This window comes from Enhydra lutris, unplaced genomic scaffold (genome assembly GCF_002288905.1).
Source record: "Enhydra lutris kenyoni isolate GAN:26980312 unplaced genomic scaffold, ASM228890v2 scaffoldscaffold6, whole genome shotgun sequence".
Taxonomy (NCBI): domain Eukaryota; kingdom Metazoa; phylum Chordata; class Mammalia; order Carnivora; family Mustelidae; genus Enhydra; species Enhydra lutris.
The window spans coordinates 44,259,716-44,276,386 of record NW_019154090.1 but is presented as its reverse complement, the minus strand read 5'-3'; the positions used below and the strand labels follow the sequence as shown (position 1 = coordinate 44,276,386).

Here is a 16,671-nt window from a genome sequence, read left to right as displayed (position 1 = left end):
CTTAACTCAGCCTTCAGATTTTAAAGCATAAATATTTTCAATACCTTCTGCTTCTTTACCATGTTCGCTATCAGTTAGCTTTGATTTTAAGGTAAGAAATCTCCTGGTGGGACACCTGGGTGGCTCAGCTGGTTAAGCGCCTGCTGTTGTCTCTGGTCATGATCCCGGAGTCCTGGGATCGAGTCCCACATTGGGCTCCTGGCTCAACAGGGATCCTGCTTCTCCCTCTGCCTGCTACTCCCCTGCTTGTGCTCTCTCTCTCTCTCTCACTCTGACAAATAAATAAAATCTTTAGAAAAAAAAAAAGAAAGAAAGAAAAAGAAAAAGAAATCTCCTTGTTATGGCTCTGTAACTACTAAAACAGGGAAGGGTCCATCTCAGGGAGACTTTGAGCAGCTGGTCTCCCTATGCCTTAGTTTCCTCATCTGTAAAATGGGTATGAAATGCAATAATCTATGGAAAAGTACTTCTTAGCATAACGCCTGGGATATAGTAGGTCCTTAATATGTGCTAGCTATTCTAATGATTCTTATCAGTCACTAGAAATTATTTAAAAGATTTTTTAAAAGTTTGGTTTACTAAGTTGCTAGACCAACATAAGGATTTATGAAAACAGCCACCTCCTTTGACAGAGTACATTATGAAGAAATAATATATTAAATGCAAAGCAGTTTTCAATTATTAAATTGAATTAATTATTAAATTATTATCAAAATTATGTAACCATAATAATGCATATATTAGCATGAGCAATAAAAAGAGTGACCACACATAATTAAAAATTCATTATACTCATCCAAATAGATGTATACAGTGATTCAGCATTCGGGACTGATAATTGTGTGTGTGTGTGTGTGTGTGTATCTCTATCATTAGTGTAAATCAGTGACCATCTACTGTCCCTGTGAGAATAAGGATCATTAGCTGAGGCTTTACTAGTGCTCTAAGTTAATATAACTCTTTTTTTTTAAGCTTTTATTTAAATTCCAGTTACTTAACATACAGGGTAATATTAGTTTTGGGTGTACAACACAGTGATTCACCATTTCCGTACAACACCCGCTGCTCATCACAGTAAGTTAATATAATTCTAACACCTAACAGAATACAGGTACTTAGTGAGGATCAGGACAGGAGTAAGGACAGGCCCTGAGCAAGAGAGTCTTAAAGATGAAATCAAGATATCAGTTTAGAATCTATTCTAGGCTTTTAGAGTTCCTTACCTCATACAAATATGGGCTCTTCTATTTATTCTACTGATCCAGCCCCTGAAAATTCTTTCCATTCTTTGGATTCATTACAGGACATTCATCTTTAAGCTCTGAGAAAACACAGGAAGGAAAAAAGAGTGCTGCCACCTCCACTGATCAGATCCAGGCAGCTCTCAGCCTCTTCCTCAGTCTTGGAGAACTGGTCAACCTGTCCAATATCTGTCCTGCAGCATTTCTCATTTACAAAGCTCCCAGGAAGCGCAGACCTCTGGGCCACCTAGAAATAAAATACACTTGGGTCCGCCCTAAAGGATGGGGACACAGACTAGCATGGATTTTGTGGGTCTGAAGGTCCCAGAGGCCATGTTCCTGTGTAGTGTGAAGATATCCTTCAAAAACAAGAGAGAGGAATGAGCCAGCTCTAATGCTGCTTTTCACCTTTCCAGATCTTGCTTTCCCAATGTAGGCCTGAGGATGGGTGCATCTGGGCCCACAAGTCATTCAACGAGTCTTCTATTTAAGCAGCATGATTGGGCACCTACGATATAGCAGGCAGTCAAAGGGAGAAAGCATGTGTATTACAATGCTACCCTCTGCACCAAGACACTTACAAGACCATTGCTAAAATTGAGAGTCATGACCTGTGCAACAGGAACAGACGACAAGAAGCGTAAGTCCCTCTGCAGAAGACCAGAGGAGCTTTACAAGGAAGGCAACCTCTGAGTTGAGCCTGGAAGGGTAAGTAGGCATGGAGGGGGTTCCAGCCACAGAGTAAAACACAAGAAATGCCATAAAAGTGAGGGGGGATGTGCTTTGGAGAAACCACAAATCCAGTGTTGCTCATGACTGCTAAGAACCCCAAGTATTCAGCGGAAGGGGACTTGAGGCTGGCCAGAACAGATCATCTTGTAGGCAATGCAAACACATTTAGGTTTGACCCTGTGGGTCATGACAAGGCATGCTGAATACTTCTGGATAGGAGACTGAAAATGTGGAGGGCCACTGGGGGTGAGAAGAGGAGGTAATATATACGTGAGATGAATATAAAGGGTGTGTGGTATATACTCATGTGAAATCTAGGGGTATAAGGATTTGATACATGGGGGCGGTAGGAAGAGGGAAAAGTGTCTAAGATTGCATTCAGGTTTCAGCTATAGGAAATGAGTGGAGGTGGTCCAATTCACCAAAACATGGCCTCTAGAAAACTAGCACGTGTAGCGGGAGAAACAAAAGAGCTCAATTTTGGACCATCTGAGTTTTTGGAGTGGGTCCCCAAAGCAGAGATGACCAAGAGAGAGACAGGAGTCTGGAGCGCAGACACACAGGCAGGCAGTGGAGACACAGAGCTGTTGGGGGTCTATAGTATGGCCAATGAATGACATGGATGCGATCTGAGGCAGAAACCAGAGGGCTCTTCTGGAGGAGCACTGTCAGTACCGTCCGCAGCAACGCTCTGGGACTAGCTCACACTGTGTCCAATTCACTCCCTAACCTAAGTCCTATGGGATGTCTAAAATATGAAACAAAGAAAAGGCTGGAGAGAACAAACATTATTTGACTCACATGGAAACAAACACTTCCTTATTCTAAAGGCCAGAAGTGACAAAAGTGACAAAATCATTAGAACAGAACACGGCAGCAGGAATGGAAACTGAAACAAGAAGGCTTTACGAAAATAGTTTTTTTTGGAGTTGCCCTGGATTGGCTGGTTGTTGGTAGAGGGGACCAGTCAAGGCACCCAGTATCCCGGGCATCACGCATGGGAATCACCACTTGAGACCATTCACTTTCTTTCTAGTTCTAAGCTCATCGAAGGCACCTTTGGAAAAAGGAGTGTATTTTCCTTGGCCTACAAATTCCAGAACAGCAGGGAATATTCCAGTTTCCCACCAGGCACTAGCTCCCAGGGTGGTGTAACATCCTGGCACTGTGGTTTACACAGGAAACCAAGCTCTGAATCCAATTAAGAGAAACAACCTAAGTCCTGGGTCTCCCCTTGTGGTTGCCTGAGTTTCTGTGTCTGTAAAGGTTTCCGAGCAAGGTTCAGGCTAGCTAGTGAGCAACAAATATGGCATCTGGACCTGCCATAAGTCGCAACATCTCGGAGTGTGTTTGGCATGAGGAGGAAACTGAGGGCTCACTGAGCGTGTGGATGGCTGAGAGCAGATTCCTCTCTCCCTGACACCACAGACATCAATCATGGGTTGTGGTGAAAAATCCCAATGGGGTACCTCAGGACCCTTTTCCACACAGCACCCCAAGCCTTCAGGTAGAGTTGGCCCCACTTTAACTCTGTCAGTAAAGAAAGTGAGGCTCAAAGGCTAAACAACCTACCCAAGGTCTCACTGCCGGCCAGTGTCAAAGCTGGGGTGGAACGTGTTTCTCCAGGACTGTCCTGACAGCGGGCCAACTCTTACATCCTAATTCCAAGTTGGAAGGTGACTATGTTCTATATTTCCCCAGAGCTTCCAGACAATCAACAGGACAGGCAAAAAGTGGAATATCCAGACGAGAGCTTCTGTTGTCTCAGTGAGTTAAAACTGGTAATACTTTCTTAACAGCGAAGGTTAAAGTATTCTATTTCTCTGTGTCCATCTAATACATGGTCAGGTTTTTGTTCGTGTGACCCAGTTCTGATTCCACATCGCCCGTGCCTAACCCATATGTGTGTGCCCTGTTTTCTGTTGCATTCCCACTTCTAATTCCCCATGCTAACGGACTCTTAAGAAGCCTAGGGCCTAGCAAGGCAAAAGTAGTTTCCCAATGCCTCCCATGGGTCAGCCCAGAAATGGACTTTCTGACACCTTGTTCAGCCTACCTACCTGTTTAACTATTTGTCCCTGCTCTTCGACTGCTCTAGTTCCATAAACTTGAAGAGGCTTTACTCTGACTAATAAAATTAAAGAGTTCTTCTGACTGCACAGATAGTAGTCCTAGTGCTCTTAGGTCAGGTGGTATCAAATGGAGGTAAGATCAAACTGTAACCTACGGGTTGATGCAGTCAAAATCAGTCAGCAATGTGAAATGCACATTGAAACCTCAAGACTATAACTGATATGACTGGGGCACCTGGGTGGCTCAGTCGGTTGAGCATCTGCCTTCAGCTCAGGTCATGATCTCAAGGTCCTGGGATCGAGCCCTGCTGCATCGAGCTCCCTGCTTCATGGTGAGCCTGCTTCTCCCTCTCCCTCTGTGATGTGTCTCACTTTCACTCTCTCCAATAAATAAATAAAATCTTTAAAAAAAAATTGATATAATTAAGGTATGACTTTAGGAATGTATTCATTAAGTCTGGCCTATGAAGAAAAATCCTTTGGCTTGAAACTTTCTGAAGTTAGACCCAAGTGGGTTTGATAAAAATATGTTTGAGATAAATGAATCTATTGCAACTTTTTCCCAAAACTACATTCATATATTAAGACTCTGCCCATCCACAAACACTCTACGCATGTGCCACAGGCAAGGCATCATGACCAACTCTCATACCTGTTTCCTGAGGTTAGAAGTATTGCCTGAAAAGCTTCTTAACCGAATGATACATTTGTCATTTGTGATATCCAACTTGTCTGTATGTTAAATTGTAAAGATGAATCCAGGAGTACAATAAGCCATACAAACCCCCAAACTGATGCCCTATTACTTCCCCAAAGGAAGATGCTACAGCAACTTTCATCTTCCTCCAAAAGACGCAGCTGTTGGAGCGGTGCCCATGTTGACCATGGGCACGCAAGGTGCCTTGCTTGGTGGGTGACTAATCAATTTCCCAGAGGACTCTGTGGGGTAGAGAGCTCCGGAGGAAATAGATGGCAATGAATCACAGTGCTCAGGAGTGGAAAATATAATATGATTCACATTAAGTAAAAGAAAAGGTTGTACGAGAAAAAAAAACAACTAAAAATTTAAACCACATACACACACACACTCACACATCAGCAAATACCACACTGAGCATGTCAGCGTAACTTCTGCTTTTTCAAAGTCCAAAGAAGGAAAAAGAGGGCAGATTTTCAAAACAAAGCCTAATAAATCTACATTTTATCAAAGTATTTTATTGAAAAAATGAATTATTTTTAATGAACTTGGTATTTGTTGTAAGAAAAAAGGAGCCAATATATTGTTTTTCATTCAATCTCAAATAGTCATTTAGACACCTTCTTTAATTTCTGTTGAATACCATCAAATCTTAAGATGGTAACTTTTTCTTGAAGTACACTTTATCTTTGTAGATAAAATTTATGCCTCATTACTATAAGCATTCTCTGGAGTAACATTATTTAACTTTTCAGTAATGAGTTGTCTAGGAATGCAAAATAAGGGAGTGGAAGTTGGGCTCCCTAAGAAATTAATCAATAAGCAAGTTAAAAATAAACAAAACAAAAAACAAGCCTCTAAGATACTGGGATCAATCACTTTGAAATAATGGAAATTATTGGAAACAATGAGTAGAGCTTATACTTCAAGTACAAGCCAATGAATAATCCATGTGGGCACAAATTTTGAGTTTCTTTGCCACTGGTTAAGTAGATAAAGATGAATGTGAATTGGTTAGTTACAAGAAAACATGACGAAGTTTACAAAACATAAAATGAAGTTCATATTTGGATAGGATTTTGTTTATTCCAGCACCAGAGATAGCCAAATGGATTTTGAAATCAGTATGGACCAGAAATCGAATGACTTGACAGTGTGGGGCAGGAAAATTTTGGGTGGGCATCTGGGTGAGGGGGTTGTGTGACCACACTATTATTGAGTAAGGGGCAGGAGAGGCTAGGTAGGGAAAGAGAGGCGGGGCTATGTAATCAGGCTCACAGAAATCCCAGAAATGCAGAGGTGTATGGAAACCAGAGATAAGGGAACACAGCAGACCACCCTGCCCTAGGTGTCCAGGGTGTGTGTGTGTGTCTTTTTGCATGACAGTCACCTGTAACCAACAAAAATAACCAGACCCTAAAAAGAAGCCAGCCATTAAAGTTGTTATCACTCATCCTTAATCAATTGTGCCACCAGTAGAGAAGTCAAAAAAGATTTAAGTTCCCTGGTTAGCTTTCTATAAATGACCAACCCTAAAAGCCCTCAGGGGTAGTCGTGTTGGGACCCCTCTCACTCCTGAGAGCTTTTTCTGTATTCTCGCTTAATAAAACTCTATTGCTTTACTCACTTTCTTTGTCCATGAGATTCATTCTTTGACTGCGTGAGAGAAGAGCCTCGCTCTCCTGCTTCATTATTTCGAGTGGTTGCTATGATCTAAGTGGTGATGTTATGAAATGAAATGTCACCCCCTGAGAAGTGGCACCAATCAGTGAAAAGGTAGAGTTGGGCATGTGGGGCCCTGAGGTTTGGGAAGGGTGGAAGGGAAGAAAGGAGGAGCTGGCAATACGATCACCCCACATCCCATACCCACAGGCATCTGTTCCAGGGAGCTGGGCCTCCTGCAAACAGCCTGGGTAAAGCCTTCAAATGCTTTATCGTTGTCTGAATTTTCCAACTTTGGGAGTTTTCTTCGGCCAAGCTAACTGACTGAAATCTCCACTTTATGTTTTATGGTCTGACTCCTAGATACACGTTTACACTCCCAATTGCCAATAAAAACAAAACAAAACAATGTCAGAAACAGCAGTTTGAGCTCAGATGTTTTGGTTCCCGCATCTTCCATCAATGCTACCATTTTCTATTTTGACCTACTTGGCAAAATTTACAATTTACCAAGACTTGAAGGGATCATTCATCATTTCCAATTACCCGTCAAGAAGGCATTTTATAACCATGTCTGGTTTTCTGCAATTTATTTATCTTGTATTTCCAAATATCAAAATTCCCAACATGCAGAAACCACACTCCCAGATAATAAAGACTATGTGTTATTTTCCAGTTGACTTTTTTCAATATTTCCAGTCATAAAACGAGGATACAAGTGATCTGATTAACCATGCAGACATTCAAATCTAATGTTTTTCTGCAAATTTAGAATAACCATTTTATTACAAAAGCAATCCAAGTTTGTTATAGGAAAATTCTAAGATAAATTCTAAAATAAGTAAATAAATAATTTAAATGATCAACTCTATTAATCCTGTATAGTATATATCCTTCCAGAATTTGTATGAACCCATCTGTCTCTACCTCCTTATTGTATTTCATTTCATTTTGTAATGTTTATTATAATCTAACATAGTGTGTATTTACTTGCTTGATTATGTATTGTCTAATTCTCTCACTAGGGTGGGAATCTCCTGGGGAAGCACTTTGTCGGGCTGGTTCTGGCCTCAGAAAGTGTCTGGTGCATAGTAGGACCTCCTAAAGATTCAATCAATGAATGAAAGAATGAATAGTTCGTACTCACTAAGTATTGGAAAAATCAAAAGCCAGTAAGTACAAGCCAACCTGCTGAAAGTCAAGGGAGGTAGGTGAACTAGAACATTTTTCTGTTCCATCTCATTGTTCTTTACTCCATCTGCTATTAGGTAACTGGCCCATTAATTTCTGTTTGAACTTAATAAATTTGCGGGCATATCTTTGTTTCACTTTACTATGGGAGAAATCGTAGAAGTTGAAGATCTGGTGGGAAGTGGAAGAGAGGCAACTCCACAGACGCACCGGCTGTAATCAAGGTCAGCATGGAGCGCGTGGGAGGGGAGAGCCGTTGGGGAACATGCAAGCGCCTGTGCCCATGCGCGGACCAGCCCTCCTCCTCACCCCTCCGTGGCCAGGTCCCGCACTACACTGGCAGGCAGACACATAGCCAAATGTCTCTTACCCATACTCGGGGAGGGGTGGGGGGCTGAGGAGCTGGGTAACTTCCTTAGGGACTGAAGAAAGAAAAGTAATAATAAGCCTTTTCATGTTTTTCCTTGCTCTAACATCTGGGCATTTTTAAATCATCAATTTCCCATTTACAGAAAAAAAAGTTGTCAAGGAAGTATGTCTTGATTTAATAAAGATCCATCATGTCTTTACCAGACAATGACTCGTTCTGGAAGATTGAAAATCTGATCTCTCCCTTCCCTTTAAGTTTTTTACTAAGGATAAAATACCACGAAATAACTGCAGAGGGTACCATTCAGATGGGGCATGGGGGGGGGCACTGATGGGGTCTAGGGGTTTTTCTTCTTTTAACTTTTTATTTGGAAATAATGTTGATCTTACAGGAAAAATTACAATAGTCCAAACACTTTTTAATCAATAACAAAAAAAGAGAGAGAGAAAGAGAAAAGATTTGAAGAGGGGTGCCTGGGTGACTCAGTGGGTTAAAGCCTCTGCCTTCGGCTGACGTCCTGATCCTAGGGTCCTGGGATTGAGCCCCGAATGGGGCTCTCTGCTCAGCAGGGAGCCTGCTTCCCCCTCCCTCTCTCTGCCTGCCTCTCTGCCTACTTGTGATCTCTGTCTGTCAAATAAATAAATAAAATCTTTAAATTAAAAAAAAAAGAAAAGAAAAGATTTGAACAGACATATCCCCCAAAGAAGATTTGTGAATGGCAAAGAAGCACATGAAAAGACGCTGGACATCACTAGTCATTAGGAAACCATAAACCGGAAATAAGATGCCACTAGGCTTGTATCAGAATGACTAACTTCAGAAAGACTCACAATACTAGTTGTTGGTGAGGATATGAAGAAACTGGACCCTTCATACAGTGTTGGGGGAATGCAATAAAATGGTACAGTCTCTTTGAAAATAGTGTGGTGTCCCTTAAAAAACTAAACATATACTTACCATATGTCCCAGAAATTTCACTGGTTAAGTACCTACCCAGGAGAAATTAAAATATATATCCACATAAAGACTACGTCTGGATGTTCCTAAGCAGCATTATTAGGAAAAATAAAACTGAAACAAACCAAATTTCTATCAACTATAGGACAGATAAACGAAAAGTGATATATCTGTATAATGAAATACTATTGCACAGCAAAAAGAGAACTATTGACATAAGCTATGATGTGAATAATTTTAATAACATTATGCTGAGTGAAAGTCAGACATAAAAGTCTACCTATTGTATGATTCCACTTACATGAAATTTCTAAAAAACGATTTCTAGAAAACTATATATTTATCCAAATACTCATACTTGTATCCTTAAAAATGGGTGAATTTTAGGACATGTAAGTTATAAACCAATAAAAGTGCCTAAAAAAAAAAAAGAAAAGAAAAAAACCCCCAGCATATTCTACATATTGTTCTGCACTATGCTTTTTTCCTACTCAAAACTATAATTTGAATAGAGTTCGATATCAGTTCATTAGCTCTCCCTTTTTTGTTCATGGTCATATAATGTTTCATTGTATGTCTGTGCCAAAATGTACATAAAATTAAATAGCCAAGCAAAGGAATACTCACCTTTCCCCCATTCAGTCCTAGAGGCCTTCAAGGTATTTAGCTTCTGCTGTTTAAGATAAACAGTAGCTCTTTCAAAAAAAAAAAAATTTTTTTTTTTTGTAGCTCTTTCAAAAGCTACAAATTCCCTCCTTCCATTCTTGAAAATCTCTGGCATGCCCCGTAGCAGATGCTATTGGGGCCTCACTCATGTCCCCTCTGTACTTACCATCCTCTTAACAAGTCTAGAGTTTCCATGGCAAGTACCAGCGGCACTCTTTCTGAAGACTCTGACAGCAGCATACTTGACTCACCCACGGGTAGGCCAGAAGATCAGGGAGTTACTGCCCCTTGAAATGGTCCTCACCGACGATGGATGGAAATCAGTGGATAAAATAACCCAGTGACCTCACTCCTTGGTGAAGCAACTCTGAGATGAGGTTGATCATCTCCCAGAGCTCACATGCAGGACAGAGACCCCCTTGCCCATAGTGGCAATCTGCCCAGTAAAATGACTGCTTTCTCCTTCTTGTTTCATTTACCCACTCCCCCCACTGTCCTTCCCACCAAGAAGTGACACTTAGTTACTGGCTCACACATCTGGTTGTCTCCTCCACCCTGGTGCATTTATAAAGACAGAAGCGAACCACTAAGCTCACAGGTATTTGGATTTAGTATTAAGAGGGCATATAATTTCAACAATGTGTTAATTAGAATGCTCTAACGGGACAAAGTGAGGTGCTACGGTTAAGACGTTAGCATCATCAGATCTGTGTTCGCTTGCTTGCTCAGCTGGTATATGGACACATAAATAACTTATGAGTGTTTGCAAAGACGTTTAATCATTCAAGGCTTAGGTTTTTTCCGCAGACCTTCTTTACGGGGCCAAGAACACAACAGTCAAGCCACCCTGAGCATATGCTTTATGACTTATAACTCACAAAAAGCATTCAACGGCAAGTCTTTTCCATGCTAACTTGGAAAAAGTCCTGTAAATTTATGGCTGCAAATTCCAACCAACATAAAAGCTCTCCCTCTTCTCCTTCCAGCCAAATTGTCGTCACGCCAGATGAGAGAGCCAAGGTACTGAGAAAAGCAGAGAAATGAGATTTTTACAGGATTCCAGCCTTCTCCTAAAATGTAGGAAAATACACACATCCCTATAACTGACAATTTATTCATTCCACTTGCTGCTCTTATTTCACTCGGAGCTTGAGCAACTGTAGGGGCAGATGCCAAGTCTCACCATCTGAGGCAGCAGCTACCTAGGCGGTGACCAGTTGTAACTGGGACAGAAGAGCTCAACATCTCCAGACACTTTGTGAGTCATGATGAGCCGTCACGGTACGAGATAAGGCAACAATCCCCAGCTGAGGACTGAGACAGCAAAGAGGTTTCTGGAACCTGGGGGTATGCAGCTTTCAATAATAACCATCTCCCATTTAAATTAGAATATCGTTAAAGATTTGGGATTTTGCCCAAGGTGATAACGAAGACTGGCACTGGTAAAACTTATAAATTTCACGTTGTATTTGCATAGGTTAGCCCAAGCAAATGAAGCACAGTAGAGTGCCTTATTGATTCTAAGCTAAGGTCAGCAGTAGAAACTTTCCCAGTGAAGGCCGAACGTACCTCTCTGCCTGTTAACTCGGGTTTGGCCACGAGACTTCCTTTAGACAATAAGATAATATAGAAGTCTCCGTGAAGAGGCCTCTTGGGTTTCCACTTGTACCCCTGTGCCTCTGTCATGGCCATGAGAAGAGCCTGCTTTGGGTAGCAACTCCCACCAGCCTGACTCAGAATGCGCTCGGGTGAACTGGTCCGAGCCCGTATCTCAGCCAAGAGACGCCAAGCCTAGCTGGACCTATGCCAGAGGCAGAGCCACCCAGGTGAGCTCAACCCAGCTCAGTCAAACCCCAGCCAACCTTTAGTTGCATGAGCTAATAAGTAAATGCTCATTGTAAATTTTCCACTGAGTATGGGCATAGTATGCTGCGTGGTGACAGCCCAGCCAGAGAACGAAGGGGAAGTACAGGAAGCCAAGGGGAACGATGCACAATAGCTTTTCCTTGTTTCCTTTCCCAGGACAAACGGGTGGCAACATACTGGGTACAGTGATGAAGTCCGCAATTGCTTTGAAAAGATCCCTGTGATTTCTCCAAGAATACCCCAGCTTCCGTGTTCCTTGGTGGGACAATTCCAAAATGTATCCTACGGATCCCCCAGTGGGATTGAGCCCCAGGTACCCACTGTCACCTGCTCACAGTCACATCCTGATGGCCTCCTGCCTTCCCAACCTCACCCTCTCCTTCACTGAGTGTCCAACTGTGTCATTGCACACAAATTCTTGATGCAAGCTAAGATATGGCCCATCTTTACAAATAAAAGCTAACATTCATCAAGCACTCGATTGTGCCAGACGCCATGACACACAGATGACTTCACCACTCTCCGTTTTCTCATCTGTAAAATGGGGACAAAGACAGTGTCTCACTACCTCTCAGGGCCACGTGAGGAAAGAATGGGTAATGGACCTAGAATAGGCCTTGACATCGCGAGCCATAAAGCAATGCTGCTATTTCCAACAAGACTCACTTATCCTTATTGCTACTGGGCTTCTAAGCTGCATCTGCTGGTTGGAAAGAACCAGTAAAATTGAGGAAACTACAGAGGGGAAAAGAAGAATGACAAGAAAAGAGAGAAATTCTTCATGAAACCCCTTTAAAATTCTCAGCCAGTGGATGGCAGCACTAGCCTTTAACTAAACAGGCAGCGGCAACAGGAAAAACAAGCATTCTCCACTGTATTTCGTAGGTGAGATCCAGCCGCATGGAAAGAGGAGAAGCCCGAGAACCAGAGAACATCCGAGAGGAATCCGGTGAAAGACATCAGTCAGGCTGTGCTCCTCTGTGTGCACGGTTAACTGAGGCATAGGAGGTATTTCTAGCGGAGCTGTTTCAGACGGGCCCAATAGTGGCCTGAGGATCTTGGTCTGGTGAGGCCTACGCTTCCACTACACCCTACCAGAGCACCCTCTGGGTACCGAGAAATACAACATTCAAACCCGGCGGCTGGGGCCTCAGGACTCAGCCAGGAAGAGGAGATGGATCACTCAGTTGGGACTGAAAATGACCCATCCCTGCTTACCCAGGGGAAGCAGGGGGTCTTCCCAAAGGTAGCTGCTTACTTGCTGCTTGCCAGATTCTCCACGGGTCAAGTCATCCCACCAGCCCTACCCTTCCACTGCATGCTCCTCATTCCAAGATCCAAACAGAGGTCAGGGGAAGGGGAGGGAGTAAATCCCACGTGCTCTGATCACACCTGCAAGAGGGTCGCCATTTCTGTAGAACCCGCAGGTGACATCAGCGTGGCAGGATTCAGCCAAGTGCACCATGGAAGCCATCACACAGCTGGGCTTTGACCCCTATCTGTGTCAATGGCTAACTGCGACCGAGGGCAAGTTACTGGAGCTCTTAGCACTCAGTTTCCCCATCTGTAAAGTGAGGATAATAATGATCCCACCCTTACAGGGCTGTTGAGAAAATGAAATGTGACCGTGAACTCAGTGGTAGTTTCATGAGGCCCAGTGTTTGTAGCTGAAGCCTTCCTGAGATCCCATGGAAACAAAGCCATTCGGGAGACAGACCATTTGACCCTTCCCCACCCTCTCTGCTGGCTCCCCCAAGTGAGACATGAGAGAGCCACACCTTCATCACCTGCCACCCCCCACCCCCGCCACTGACAATGAGAGGAAAGAGAAAAAGAATGTTTCCTACCAACTACACCCCCTTTGCTCTGCCTCACCCCTCCCTCTCAATCCTCCTTTTACAGAGTGAGGCGGGAGGGGAAAGGAGAGAATGGCAGTGGCTCTTCCAGGCTATACCCATCTCAACTTCTTCCTGCTATCCTCTCTTCTCAGCCCAGTGCCATTTTTCTCGTAAGTTACCAGCTATGCACGTGGTTTCCTTTCATTCTCTATCGTAATGTTGTTAATTCCCTTCAGACAATACTGGCATTTCACGTGGTATTGTGGGTTGCAAAGACAACCACAGTTCTCCACTCTTCCTACATGCCTGCCTTTTGCAAGGCAGCTTTGCAGTTCCCCCCATCAAGGGCTGGAGTTGATTTCTCTTCTCTTGAATCTGGATTGGCCTGTGACCTGCTTTGACCAAAAGAATCTGGCAGATGCAGCCCTGTGTCATTTCAAGCCCTAGCCTCGAGAAGCCTCGCGTGCTCACTCTCTTGGAGCCCTAACCCATGGGCGGATGAGAGAAGCGCAGAACAGAGGTGAGCCACCCCAGGCGAGGCCGCCATTGCCAAACCGGCCACTAACTGAAAACACATGTGTCAGCCTAGCTGCACCGGCCAGACCAGCAGAGCCCAACCCAGACCATCAACCTGCACAATCCTTAACTAAATAAATGGATATTATTTTAAGCTACTACGTTCTGGGGTTGGCTTTCTTTTTAAGGTAGCAAAAGCTAACTGATGGATTGGGCCGTAAAATAGGACGGAAGACTTAAACTCGCCTCCCATTTTGCATGCATTTATTTATCCTTCATAATAAAAAAAAAAAATCCTCATAGTCTGGTCCTGCTGCCACCTCCTTTATTACAGGAGCCCTATACCTGATAAGCGTAGGGTAAAATAGTGGACATTCTGGACAAGGTAGCGATGGATTCTCACAGTTCTTGAGAAGCTGCAATGACACTCAGAAAACTAAACACAAGATGAAAGACCCACGTGCCATCATCCCCATGAGTAAGGCTGCCTGGAATGAATGCAGAAGCTACGTGTCATATTTCAACATATGCACTAAGATCAATTATCCCGTGTCACACATCTGAAAGTATTTTTCATTTGGGTAATGACGGGGTGAAATAGAGCATCTTGGAGCCCTGCCTGTTCCCGCTATTGTTAACTGACCACTGATTTTCACTGAAGTTTTTTTTTTTTTACAGAAGCCAAACGTGAAGATGTTTTATCTCACAGGAAAGACCAAGGAAGTGAAAAAAGAAACCTCTGACCTCAAAAGACAAATCTTTAGCAGCAAGATAAGACGGCGGTATTTATATCTGGAATTTTGCACTTCCTTACCCTACTGTCATCACTGTTAAGAAAATTCTTGGTTGATGCTTTGAGGTATTTATTTCTCATGCCTTTATTCATTGTCTGCTGGGAGCCAGAACCTGCGCTAGAAGACGTGAGGTTGAGGATACAGGAGACAGGCCCCCCGCTGGCCTCAGGGAGCCTGAAGTCAAACAAGAAATAGCCATGTGGATGATACAGAAGTATCTGGTCACACAAATGACTATTATTTCACATGACAGGGAAAAGTATCTTCTGTGCCATGAGCAGATCCCAAGCTGTCTAAGCTCATGGAGGGAAGGTGGTTGGCTTCCTGAGAGAACTGTATGTCTAGGCCAGAACTGGCAGCATTGATCTCGGGTTCAAATTAAGGAAACAATCACAACAGACTATGTAAAACCAGTTCTCCTATGTTTTTGTCTTGTCGTCTTATGCCAGATGGGTTGGCTTTCTCTGAGAGCAACAGTGTCTAAAAGGCAGCCCACACCCCAACTCTCGATCCAGAAGGAGCGGACGTCTGTGCAGTGGCAGATCTCATAAGCTTGGGTAGACTATCCCTGGGCTCAAATCCCAGCTCATTGTGTGGCCCTGGGTGAGTCACATCATCTCAATGGGCTCCTATTTCCTTACTCATAAATGAGTACAATGCCCTCTACTTTAAATGGTGTTGCAGTGGGTATAATTGAGAGACCTTGAAACGAAGACAGTGTTGGATGTTGGTGTTGTTCACGAATCTGCTGTGGGGACAGGGACGAACATGAACAGTTCATCAGAGACAGCTTGTCTCCTCTCTGCCTGGCATCAGTGGGGGCAGATCCAAGGCTGGCGGCTGGAGCCACCCAAAGTCTTGCTCACGTGTCTGTGTGGCCTTATATGGGATTGGCAGCTGGAACCCTGAAACATGGCCTTTATAAGGGGACTGGGCCAATGGTAGCTGGTCTCAAAGACAAGTGTGCCTAAAGAATGAGAGAGAGCCAGGGAGAAGCCATGTCATCTTCGATGATCTGGCTCTGAGACCACTCTGTGTCCCTCCTGCCACTTCTCTGTCACTGAGTTCTACCCAGACTCCAGGAGAGGGAAAATGCACTTCCCTGCCTGAGGGAACATGGCAAGGTTCTAAGCAATATTGTTGTGGCCAATTTTGGAAAATCAAATCGGCCAGTGGTGTCTACTGACATCCCTTTGATGCTATTTCCCTGTTTTTATGGAGACCTATGATGCTACGGAAAAAAAAAAAAAGAGAGAGAGAGAGAGAAAGGTGGGGATGGGAAGAAATTACAAGAGAGGGAGAGAGCAGACAGAGTAAGGCTTTTATGTTGGGATGGAGTCCCACCATCACAACCCTCCTTGGTGAGGAACCAACTTCTTTGTGCTCCCTGATGGCCGCATTTCTATGATGGGGATAGCAGCTGAGCCTCCTTCATGGTGGTGGTGTGGGAATTCAATGAATCAATCCATTAAAGTGCTTAGAGCCTCACCTGGCACGTAGTCCGTGCTCCATAAATGGGAGCTATGGTTTATGTTCTCCTCAACCGCCTTGGCGTTGGTTTGACCCTGCGGCCAATCCATCATACACTGATTCCCTCAGATACCTGGAAACAGGGATGCAGCTGCCCGTCAGAGAAGTCACACCCGCGTCAACATAACCAAGCTAGAGCACACAGTCTCTCCAACGGCACAGAACAAACTGGAAACAAGAAACATCTCCAGGTTGCCACACACCGGGTTTTATCATTTCGATGTTACATACCCTTCACACCGGCATGTCCTGTCTCCCTCTTCAGTTCAGCCCCAGCCTCTCCAGCGTCCCGAAGGGCTTGCACATTTTATATTTTCCAGTGGAAGTTCAGCAGTCCGGGTCTCTTGCCTCCATCTACAACACACAGAATTAGCCATTTAGGGTTTTGGAAGCATTTTAAAAATATCATGTGCAACCACATAGAGGACTTGTCTCACTGGGCTCTGGAAGGATCCAGTGATGGCTGGGAGTGCAGTCAATGGCCTTCCCTTCCTTGTCTGGCCATCATTTCCACCTCTGGACCAGGTAACCAAAGACAG

The 16,671-nt window shown here is 43.8% G+C and overlaps 1 protein-coding gene across 1 annotated transcript in view; it reads right to left on the bottom strand.

The window, feature by feature from the left end:
- LOC111141697 (Ras and Rab interactor 2) overlaps positions 1-16,416 on the bottom strand; it is a 178,650-nt gene extending 162,234 nt beyond the window's left edge. Inside the window, exon 1 of the mRNA XM_022494462.1 lies at positions 16,364-16,416. The gene's annotated coding sequence lies outside the window, so the exon portion shown is untranslated. The remainder of the gene's footprint in view (positions 1-16,363) is intronic.
- Between the last annotated feature and the right edge of the window lie 255 nt (positions 16,417-16,671).